Raw genomic sequence first — 12404 nt, 5'->3', positions numbered from 1 at the left:
GATCGCGCAGAGTGCCATTGGAACGAGGAAGCGCAGTGGTATATGTTCCTGCATGGGCTGGCTGACCGCGTTCAAAAAGAAATTTACGCGATGGACTTACCGGAGACGCTGAACGGACTGGTGGAACTTGCTCTGAGAGTGGACGCTCGACTGAATCATGTGACCAGATTGACACGCCCCAGCCGTCCACAGCCCAGCATGGAGGACCACCAGCCCGGTGGTGCGAGCGCGGTCAGCCCCGCATTCGACCATGAGCCCATGCAGATGGGGAGAGCTCGGCTTTCCCGGGAGGAGAGGGAAAGGCGGAGATCCCAAGGACTCTGCCTATACTGTGGCCGGGCGGGCCACTTCATCCACTCCTGCCCGGTAAAAGAGCAAGCCCGGTAGTAAGTATGAGGCTACTATCGGGTGGGATCTCCGCCGAGAAGACCTCATCACCATCATCGACCCTCCTCCCGGTAAGACTGAGATGGCGAACGTCGACGCACTGCACAAACGCACTACTGGATTCGGGAGCGGAGGGTAATTTCATGGACTTCAAACTTGCACTTAAGCTTCAGAACCCCGTCACTCCACTCTCGCACCAGATTACCGTCAACGCACTCAATGGTCAAAAACTCCCCCGGATTACACATTCTACTGAAAACATCACCCTCATCACTTCTGGCAATCACACAGAACTCATCTCATTCCTACTCATGGACTCACCACTTGCACCAGTGGTTTTGGGACACCCGTGGTTTCCAGACACAACCCCCGTGTCGACTGGTGCACTAACACTGTTTCCACATGGAGTAACCACTGTCATGAGTCCTGTTTAGTGTCTGCCTGTCCCTCTGTGTCTGGTTCTGTGTTTCAGAGTGAGGCAGCGGATTTGTCTAACGTGCCCGCGGAGTACCTCGACCTGAAGGAGGTGTTCAGTAAGTCTCATGCTGCTTCTCTCCCTCCGCATCGTTCCTATGACTGTGCGATAGATCTACTGCCAGGTAAATCTCCGCCTAAGGGCAAACTTTACTCTCTTTCTGTTCCCGAGAGGGAGGCCATGGAGAAATATATTTCTGATTCTCTGTCCTCTGGGTTCATCCAGCCTTCCTCTTCTCCTGCGGGGGCGGGGTTCTTTTTCGTTGGGAAGAAGGATGGTTCTCTTCGACCTTGCATTGATTACCGAGAGCTGAACAACATCACGGTAAAGAATTCTTATCCTTTGCCGTCGATGTCTTCAGCTTTCGAGAGGTTGCAGGGACCATTCATTTTCACGAAACTGGACTTACGTAATGCATATCATTTGGTTCGCATCAGGAAGGGGGATGAATGGAAAACCGCTTTTAATACCCCTAGGGGGCACTTTGAATATTTGGTTATGCCTTTCAGGCTTTCCAACAGCCCAGCGGTTTTCCAGGCACTCGTGAATGACGTGTTGAGAGACATGGTAGATCAATTAATATATGTTTACCTGAATGACATATTGATTTTTTCTTCGTCTCTCCAGGAACACGTTCAACACGTCAGACGAGTGCTCCAGAGACTGTTAGAGAATGGGCTTTTTGTCAAGGCGGAGAAATGCGCGTTTCATGCACAGTCTGTTCCCTTCCTAGGGTACATCATCTCCTCTGAGGGAGTGCGCATGGATCCTGACAAGGTTAAGGCTGTGGTAGATTGGCCAAGTCCAGATTCCCGTAAGGCCCTACAGCGGTTTCTGGGGTTCGCCAATTTTTACCGGCGTTTCATTCGCAATTTCAGCCAACTAGTCGCACCTCTGACTGCCTTGACCTTCCCCCCAGAACGACGTTCAGGTGGTCGAACACTACCGAGGCAGTGTTCACCAACCTCAAAAGTCGCTTCGTTTCGGCTCCCATTCTTGTCACCCCTGATCCCACACGTCAGTTCGTGGTGGAGGTCGACGCGTCAGAGGTGGGAGTAGGAGCAGTGCTTTCACAACGCGCTTCCTCAGACGACAAGATGCACCCCTGCATGTTTTTTTCTCATCGACTATCGCCTGCTGAACGTAATTATGACATTGGTAACAGAGAGTTGTTGGCAGTCAAGTTAGCGTTGGAGGAGTGGCGTCATTGGTTAGAGGGTTCGGGGGTACCCTTTATCGTTTGGACCGATCATAAGAATCTTGAATACATCAGATCTGCTAAAAGACTCAACTCCAGGCAGGCTAGGTGGGCTCTTTTTTTCGGACGTTTTGATTTTGTTCTCTTGTACCGCCCAGGTTCCAAAAACATCAAACCCGACTCTTTGTCTCGTATTTTTGATCCATCCGAACGCCCGGTGACTCCCGAGTGTATTTTACCTGAGAAAGTTGTCATCTCAACTCTGGTATGGGAGGTCGAATCGAGGGTCAAGACAGCCTTAGAAGGGGTAACGCCTCCGCCTGGTTGCCCACCTTGTCATTTGTTTGTTCCGGAGGGGTTACGGTCCGACGTTATTCGATGGGGTCATTGCTTGTCATCCAGGAGTGACTCGCACCAGTTTTCTAGTTAAGCAACGATTCTGGTGGCCATTAATGGCTCGCGAAATTCATGATTTTGTTTTGGCTTGTTCAGTCTGTGCCACTGGTAAGACATCTAACCAACCCCCAGACGGGTTACTTCGACCGCAGCCTGTCCCTTCGAGACCCTGGTCCCATATCGCTCTAGATTTTGTCACCGCCCTCCCGCCCTCCAATGGCATGACGGTTGTTTTAACCGTAGTGGACCGGTTCTCGAAGGCGGCACATTTCATCCCCTTGCCCAAATTACCTTCAGCCAAGGAGACAGCGGTCACAGTCATAGATCACGTCTTTCGGTTACATGGCCTCCCGATGGACGTGGTCTCTGACAGGGGTTCCCAATTCGTATCCAAATTTTGGCAAGAATTTTGTAAGTTACTGGGGGCCACGGTTAGTCTGTCCTCGGGCTATCATCCCCAGAGCAATGGCCAGTCTGAACGAGCCAATCAGGACCTCGAGAGAATGTTGCGATGTTTGGTTGCCAAGAATCCGTCGTCCTGGAGCCAACAGCTTTCTATGGTGGAGTACGCCCACAATTCGTTACCAGTGTCATCCACGGGCCTCTCGCCATTTAAGTGTAGTTTAGGTTACCAGCCACCAATTTTTCCGAGTCTGGAATCCGAGGTCGCGGTCCCCTCCGCTCACGCATTCGTCCAGAGGTGCCGCCGTACTTGGACTAGAGCCCGTGAGACTCTACTCCAAGCGGGGGGGCGCATGAAGGCCAAGGCCGATCGCCACCGGTCAAAGCCTCCCGTTTACGTCGTGGGTCGAAAAGTGTGGCTTTCTACCAAGAATATTCCGCTCCGTTCCGTGTCTAACAAGTTAGCTCCCAAATTCATTGGCCCGTTTCCTGTCACCAAAATTATTAGTCCGGTGACAGTCCGACTCAAACTCCCTCCTGCGTACAGGAGAATTCACCCCGCCTTCCATGTGTCTAAAGTCAAGCCCGTGTTTTATTCTCACATTAATCCGCCTGCCCCGGTTCCCCCCCGCCGCGACTCGTAGATGGGGAACCCACATATTTGGTACACCGCATTCTGGACTCTAGACGGAGGGGACGTGGATTTCAGTACTTGGTGGACTGGGAGGGTTACGGTCCGGAGGAGAGAAGTTGGGTACCTGCTAGAGACATTCTGGATCACTCCCTTATCGATGATTACAATCGACAGGTAAGGTTGTCTGGGAACGCCAGGAGGCGTTCCTAGGGAGGGGGGTACTGTCACGGTTCATGAATCGGCTGTCTCATACTGATGTGTCTGCGTGAGTGTAATTGTGTGGGTGTGGTTACTCGTTGTGTTGATTAGTGTCACCAGCTGTCATTAATCCCAGTTCCCTTTATATGCCCAGTAATTTCCCTCTCATGTTGTCAGATCGTTGTGGTTGTTCCTCGGTGTGTGTCCTGTTCTCGTGCCTCGTCTGCAAAGTTCTTCGTCTGGATTTCGTCAGTTTCTTCGTGTCGTCTGGATGTTCCACGGCTCCTGGGTTTCACTCGAGCGCGCTGACCACCGCACCACCACCGGATCGCCATCTCGTCCCTGCTTCGTTTGCCACCTGAGTGTTTGTCCCCGACCTGTGTCTTTACATCTGACCATATCTAAATAAACTGAGTTTTACTTGCATCTTGCATCCTCCTGTTATTTCCTCACAGTATGTTAGACCCTATACCAAATATATATATATACAAATCCTCATTACAAACAATTGCATTCACACATCATCGGTGTGTGTAATTCAGTGGAATATGGTGACAAATGGCCAGGTTGCAAAACATATGACAAACAAAACCATCAAAATTTAATGTAAGCCAATGTATCATGACAGCGCTCATAGCAAAGCAAATTAGTGACAGACACTTCCACATCATAGACAGTGAACACACCACAAACAAGCAATGTTACAATAAATAATAATATTAGATTGGCACATCAGCCAATTAAATGTATGTAACAGACTTTAATAAACTTATGACTATTATGTCTATTATGAGGAATTACAGCAAATGTGCATAATGGTACTGAGTTGGTAAATTTACTGACCAGAGATTCTGCAAAATGACCGTTTTATCCAATAAAGCTTAACATATATAAAATGCTGGCACGGTGGCCTATTAGATTTTAAACGTATTAAACTTATAGTTAAAAGTTATAGATTTTTAACTTACCCAAACAGCAAACAATTCCAGCAGTAAAGCTTTTGCTTCTTGGTTGATGCTGTCATCCAGGAAAATCGCTTGTAATTGACTGGGGTTGAAATGCTTTCAGAAGCTTTGGTTTTCTGCACCAAATTAAGCTCTGGTGTAGGTCTTCCTTTGCCAATTAACTCCAAAATTTCATTAAAAGTTCATCTTGAAAATGGTATGGATAAAAAAAATTAGCAACAATGTCCTCCTCACTAATGTTACTTGCGGTTTCCATAGTGAACAGCGCTAGTGGATGAAAAACCCCACCCATTTAGAGGGACGATATGATTTGTGCATTTTACGGTCATTTTTAATTACTCTATCATTGATTTACTATTGCTTGGCCCTCTGTAATTTTAAATAGCTGGACAACCTATCACAGAGCTGAAAGCGTTAGGTGGAAAAATTCTAATAGGAAGAAATTTAACTCTTTTGTTTAACTCTTCACATTCCAACACAAACTGAATAGGCAGATTTGTAGAGTTTATTTCCTATCATATTTTATTTAGATGTTTATTTTCAAATTACACATTCCTAAAATAAAATTAGAACTGTTGATTTTTTTATAAAAAAAAAAAAGATTTTGGTTGTTTAAGTTCTATTTAAAAGTTTAATGATTTTAATAGGCTGCTTCAAAGATTTAGGTCGACGCATATTGCAGAGATACACTGGATGGCTTGCGACTTGCAACTGTTACTTACGTGTGACTTGCTTAACGTTAAAAATAGTTATTAAAGGATTAGTTCACTTCAGAATTTAATTTCCTGATAATTTACTTACGAATGTCATCCAAGATATTCATGTCTTTCTTCATTCGAAAGAAATAAAGAATTTTGAGGAAAATGTTTCCTAACCTAACGGGTTGAAGGTCCAAATTGCAGTTTCAATGCAGCTTCAAAGGGCCCTACACGATCGAGGCCGAGGAATAAGGGTCTTATCAAGCGAAACGATCTGTCATTTTCTAAAAAAAAATAAACATTTATTTAATTTTTAACCACAAATGCTCAAATTGGGGGGTTCCCTCTTTTATGAATGCCTGTGCGGAATAGTGGCATTTCGGGTGTGGCAATTGCTTAAATGGTCGGGGTTCATTCTTATTCTTAATTAAAAACACAACAACAAAACAGTACTAGGGATGCACCGAAATGAAAATTCTGGGCCAAAACTGAAAATTCTGGATGCACTTGACTTTTGAAAATGACTTTCTTTTTTTATATATTTTTTTATTATTAATTTCTTATTTTAAATTATTTTTTATATATATATATATATATATATATATATATATATATATATATATTGTATTATTATTAAACTTTTTAATTAAATTCATTAATTTAATGAATCTGAATAAAACAAATTCAAGCCAATAAAATAGGCCTATATTAAAATAATATTAAATATCAATGTATTAATATCAATAATTTCAGTTCAATGCAGCAGAATCAGATATAACAGATTTATTTTTGAACTATTATCAAAAATAAAGTAGTCCAACAAAGCAATTATTATCAGAGCATGTGAGCAGATAGCAGGGAGAGGATCAGTGAAGGAGAGGGTAGCGTCATTTTACCAGCATTGCCCAGCACGGCTATACACACCATATTACAGCACAGGACTATTGCAAACAGAAACAAGTACAGCAAAATTTCATGTCGGCACGTTTTTTAGTGGACTTTAGTGCCTTTCCGGTGAGCGTGACCGGTACATGCGTTTGGGCCGTGAGCAACACACACACACAGAGGTTGCTGCAGAACATTGGGCAGAACGTGCTGTTGGGCAGAACACAGAGCAGAGAGCACAGTGGAACACGCTTCGAAGTTGAGCATCTTCGGAAGCGAAGCCACTCACAAAGTCACAAAACATGCAGAGCCAGAGTGAAACCTGATCGCCAAACAGAGGGGTGGGGCGGCATATTTTTGGCCGATAATTTTCGGCAGCCGAAATTTTGGTGCATCCCTAAACAGTACAATGACAAACTCGCTTAAAAAGGTGCTTTTACATTTCCTTTTCAAACCAAATCTTCTGCCATTGTCTTATCATTCAAGAATAAGGTGAAATCTGACTCCTGCTGCTGATCTGTGCTGCGACTCTTGATCGGCTCAAGCTGAATTGAGAAGACGCGTTCAGTTTTTAATTGTAGTGTCTGTTCTCTAACTGAAGTAAACTATTTTCATTACTATAAAAAAAATAAAAATGATGGTAGGGGTTGGTGCTGCGGCGGGCAAGTGATGTAACTGTTGTTGCGGCTGAACATTAGCCTAGCGAGTATTCATGTAAACACAGTTATGTCTTAAGTGAACGTAAACCGTTGGGAAAGAAATCGGATGCGTGTCAGTGGGATCCGTGCATTTAGTCTTAAAGTGACAGCAGCCTAATACAGTAAACCTGCAGCTGTCTGTCAAACAACAAATAATAAAGAGAAAATCACTCACTGCTCTTGACTGAAGAACTTTTGTAGCTTTATTATGAATCAATGTACATTTAATTCATATGAAGATGCAGTGTTTAGTTTTACATTTGAATATTCAGTTTATGTATTGTTTCTTACTTCACTGTTACTGTTAAATAGATCTAATGTAGGCCTACCTGAAAAACTTAAAGCAGTTTATTTAATTTGTAACTTGGTTTTATTGTATTTGTCCTATTGTTTGTAATTTGCCTCTTTGTTCTTATTTTTAATAACAAGATAAATTAAAATAACAAAGATAACTAATTGTCCACCCCTAGTTTCAGGTGTTTTTGTTTACCTGGATGTTCTTGATGTCAAGTTTTAGTTTAGGTTAGTTTAGTCAAGTTTAGGTTTTAGTTTTACATTTTTTCATCTTAGTTTTAATTTTAAATATATTTAAATATAATTTAAACTTATTTTATACACTTAAAGCAATGTCGTATCACAGCTATCGCATATCGCATTTTTCTTCAATATCGTGCAGCCCTAATTGAATCATTATTTTCCTGTTGATCGCTGTAAAGCTGCTTTGAAACAATCTGCATTGTATAAAGCATTATAAAAAATAAAGGTGATTTAACTTGACTTGACAATAGGCCTCTCTGAGGGCCCTGAAGGTTCTCCTCTGTGGTTGTGAATTAATGTCCGTTCAAGTCCTCCTGGGAAGTTCGTACTTATGAGGTGGGAAGTCGTGTTTACTACAGCAGGTGTGTTCAAGTCACTTTCGTTGGAGCAAGATGGCATGTACTTTCTCTTAATTATTTACACAAAAATACAGCAAGGTTCTTAAACTCTAGTTCTAAAAAATGAAGAACAAACAAACGTGCATCAGGTGTGCTTTGCTTTTTTGTGTTTTTAATTAATTTATGAAGTCACTGCAAACTTTATTGTTACATATTACATTGTTATATTATAATGCCATCATATTCTGTGTAGGCAATTATGAGCTGTAAATGCGCAGACACACAGGCTGAATCCAAAATTGCCCCCTATTACCATCAAATAGGGCGTTATTTGAGGAGACAGCCATTTGTAGTGGTGTCCGAAACCATAGTGGACGTTATTGAGTGCACTTATTCAATCCCACATTGCACAGCAATAACGAATGTAGAACCGATGTACGCTCAACGGCTGTTCGAATTCGCTAACTCGTTTTCTTCAAGTGAACAGTAGTGGACTAACGTAGGGAATAGTGAATGAGGCTTTAGGGGGCGATTTCGGTTTCAGCCACAGTCATCACCAGGCACCATCAACAAGCAGCAGCCACCTTTTACTTATAACCTTTTTAAGTGAACGCTAAAACGGCTTGCCATAGGCAGATGACTAAATGAGTCAGGTGCACCTTGAACACTTTGCATGTAAAATAAATCGATAACTGTAATAAACACGCGTGGACACATAGACAAACATTCACCTCTCTCCATCCTCTCATTGTATTGGTCAATTGTACAATTCACACCGAAACTTTTGCACATTCATTAACGATTCAAACAGCTCAAGCAATAGGATCCAAACAGAATCAATGTGGCATCTGCACAAACTTACGTGAAATAAATGTCCGCAGGCTACAGACGTCCACGCACTGACAGCGAGGCGGGTTTGGCTCGGTAAACTTCCATTGATCGGTTATCTGTGATTTCCCACGCAGGCACACACAGTCACGCGCTTTGACTTATGGGGCGCCGACTGGTGCGAACTGATTTACAGGATTTCCTTCTATTTACAGCAATATAGCTATTTACTAATATCTGCAGCGGATAAGTTATTATTTGATGAATAAATGAAACGGCTAATAATTGATTAGCCCTTAATCAGACAGCTTTCTTTTCCCCTCAGTGTGGCTATCTCCTCTCAGACACATGGTAACATCCAGCGGCTGCTTGCATCCTCCTCCAACACCTGAGCATCCCGCTGATCAGCCAATCACAGCGTAGGGTTCTGCCCGTTTTTGAAACATCCACTAACACACGCAGAACCAGGCTACTCCACTCCATCCTCTCTCAAAGTAAAGGCGAATGAAAAGCGAGGTAATCGAATTGGTAATGTTGCAGTGCATATCAGAGAGCTTCATTCAAATAAAGCCACAACATTTCATTCATTTGGCATTTACTGTGAGTCCAGGAACTTTCAGCTAGATAATATAAGTAACTCAGTTCTTAGATGGATTGATGAGTGGATGTTATAGATAGAAAAGGAAATATGATTAGACAGATGAAGAAATTAATGGATGAATGGATAGATAGATTTACCTTACAATATTTCACAAATCTTTTCAATCTAAAAATTTTGTTTTATTCAATAAAAAAAAAAAAAAAAAAAAATTATGCTCAGATGCAGTGTTTAAATCAGAAAGTTAAATAGTTCATTAAATGTATTAACTGCATGGAGCAAGGTTTAAAAGTATCACTCGCCAAGCACCAAATGTTTCAAATCAGGCTTTGAAAAGTAAATAAAATAGCTGGTATTTATGGCTGGCTTTCTTGATTTACCCGCTATTGGCAGGTTTTGACAAAAAATAATAATAATAATAATTAACCCTGGATAAGCAGTATGTGTGAGAGGCCAGTAATAAGTGCCTTCCTGGACCTTTGAATCACAATATAAGATGAGGAGACAGAGACAATAGAAATGACAGAGAGCACTGACTCTTATTAACACGTCGACACACATAGTCTCAACAGTCTAATCTATCAGTGCTGCACCCATACAACCTGTAAACACATTCCTCATGATGGTGGTTTGGAGAGCAGCCAGAAAGAGGATCAAATAGAAAGGCAAGACAACTCTTAGCTCCTTATCGCCACAGTGCAGTGAAACTGCTGAGAACAGCAGGCTTCAGGGGACTAACTAAAGTGCTTCACGGTGGATGTGAAGAAAATAACAGAAGAGTATTAGGATAAACAACAATCACAGTTTAAATATCCCACAAACAGCCACTTCCAACTGAGCCTGACAGAGATTAGGGGATCCAGCTGCTGCTCAGATTCACTCAAGCCCATTCATCTAAGGTGACTTGTACAGAAAAGACTCCTTATGTCTCCTATCCATTCAATTTATAAACATGGATCTCTTGTAAAATTGAATCTATTTTCAAAATAAATTAGTCTGTGCATATTGCGCACGTAATGCAAATTTCATGTACATTATAGCTGACTAATAGTACAGTAATTATTCAGTCTGATTAGATATGTGGTTTAGTTATCATTTTCTTATTTAATTATGTAGAGTGAATAAGATATAGAGCAGTGGTTCCCAACCGGTGGAGAGTAATACAAAAGCAAAGCAAAAACAACATGGTATTTCTGTTATTTTTGGACAGATTTTTTTGGGGAACATTATAGACAAAGCAAAATTTAAATGGCAAAAGTTTGCATCACACAGGATTCGATCAAAGTCTTAATAAATACAGTCCTAATGCACTACACAATACACCACACACAAAAAAATGGTCTTAAGTTTTGCAAGTAAACTTGAGTCAAAAGCACAGACACAATTTTTCAACCAAAAAATAAATAGTCTCCAAATGTTAAGACATTTGGTCCTAAATGTCTCTAAACTTTCCTATAAAGGTTAAGGTCTCATTTTAAGAAATGACCAGAAATATAACAACAACAAACAACAAACAACAACAACAAAAAGCTCTAGGACAAAGGGTAAAAAGGTTTTGAAACGTGAAAAGTGAAATTATGAACTGGTGGTGGCGCTAAAGAGTTGGTTCTAGAGACTCTAAATTTGGTCAGATTACTATTCAGGACCACCCCTATAAGTGTACCTAATTTCATAATTTTAGAAGGTACAGTTCATAAGGCTGCCTTTGACTCCCATTGGGGAGGAATAATAAAAATAAAGAAAACCAACAGATACAACCAAAGGCTAGGGCACCTTCGGTGCCCCTAACAAAACAAAAACAAAGCAAAACACAATACGTCAAGCCATTAATTTAGCCACTCAGCAGGTTAGGTAACATATTATTCAGCAAAAAATCAGGTCATTGATTGGTATGAAATATGAATATGATCGAACGTACAAACACGTGGAAAATTGTGATTTCAATAACATTTCAACCCCTAGATGATTATTGCTCTTTCGGCTTAGAATTAAATCAGATTGACATGGCAAAACAATTATGGCTAGATCACCCTGTTCACCTTTTTCCATTATGGGGATTACAAAGGGTACATCCTAAAATTATCTAATTACTGACACCCTAGCATAATTGTGAAAACTCAATATTGCTTTAAAATACATTTTTGGGAAGCAATTAGCAGTTTATACATATTTTTATAAATATATGTATAACTGACATCTCATATATATATATATATATATATAACTGACATCTCAGATGCATTCAATCCTTGTCACCTCTTTTTAACAAAAAAAAAACTAAAAAGGTCAGTAAAAAGTTTAGCTCCTGTAATCTTAAGATTGTAATCTTGTATGTGTGTGTGTGTGTGTGTGTGTGTGTGTGTGTGTGTGTGTGTGCATGTATGCGTGCGTGCGAGTGTGTGTGTGCGTGCTTGGCTGAATGTGGATAATCTTCAGTGCTGGAATGTTTAAAGCTCTTTCCGACTTGCTTTCCTTTGATTAAATGCTCCCTGTAAGTGCATTCCTCATGAAAATGTCATACTTCAGACTGGAGTAACTGGGCCACGTATCCTCACCACAACTCAAAAACAGGGCAGCCGTTGATTTATGAGATAAAATAACAGCTCAGGTGGGCCCAGCAATTTAAACTGAACCACTGTTTGGTGGAAATATGTTTGTTATTTGTTGTGTTCATGAGAAGAATTGTATTGTTGACAACTATTTTGAAGTGTTCTGACATAATGTGTGGAAAATGGAAGTGATGAGTAAAGAAATGAAGGATGAAGTTTGCTACTCCTGTCTCGTGTGCTGTTTAATAACTCATGACAGATACCCCAAATTGGCGATGAGGATTAGACTTATTTTTTTTATTAACATTGGTCAAAAAAAAGTGGCTGTTACTAACGTATTGTCACATAACGTGGTAGCAAGCACGCAAAGACGAGGAGGAACAGGACACAGTCCTGTTCCTTCCTCCTCGTTCCTGAACAGGACTCGGTTACTAACGTAACCTCGGTTCTCTCTAGAAAGGGAACGAGTGTTGCGTAAATTTAGCTTACGCTACGGGAAAACTCCTTTTCTCGAGAATACTGAAGCAAGAAAATTATCCTTAATTTTCCAAAATGTAAAACGCATTTGCTGCAGCAGGCAGACCTAGGCGAGATGGCTTGCGCGCCTATTGGATGCTC

The sequence above is a fragment of the Scardinius erythrophthalmus genome (assembly GCF_964197995.2).
Source record: "Scardinius erythrophthalmus genome assembly, chromosome: 22".
In the NCBI taxonomy this organism is placed as follows: Eukaryota; Metazoa; Chordata; class Actinopteri; order Cypriniformes; family Leuciscidae; genus Scardinius; species Scardinius erythrophthalmus.
Note: the sequence above shows the minus strand (reverse complement) of the source record.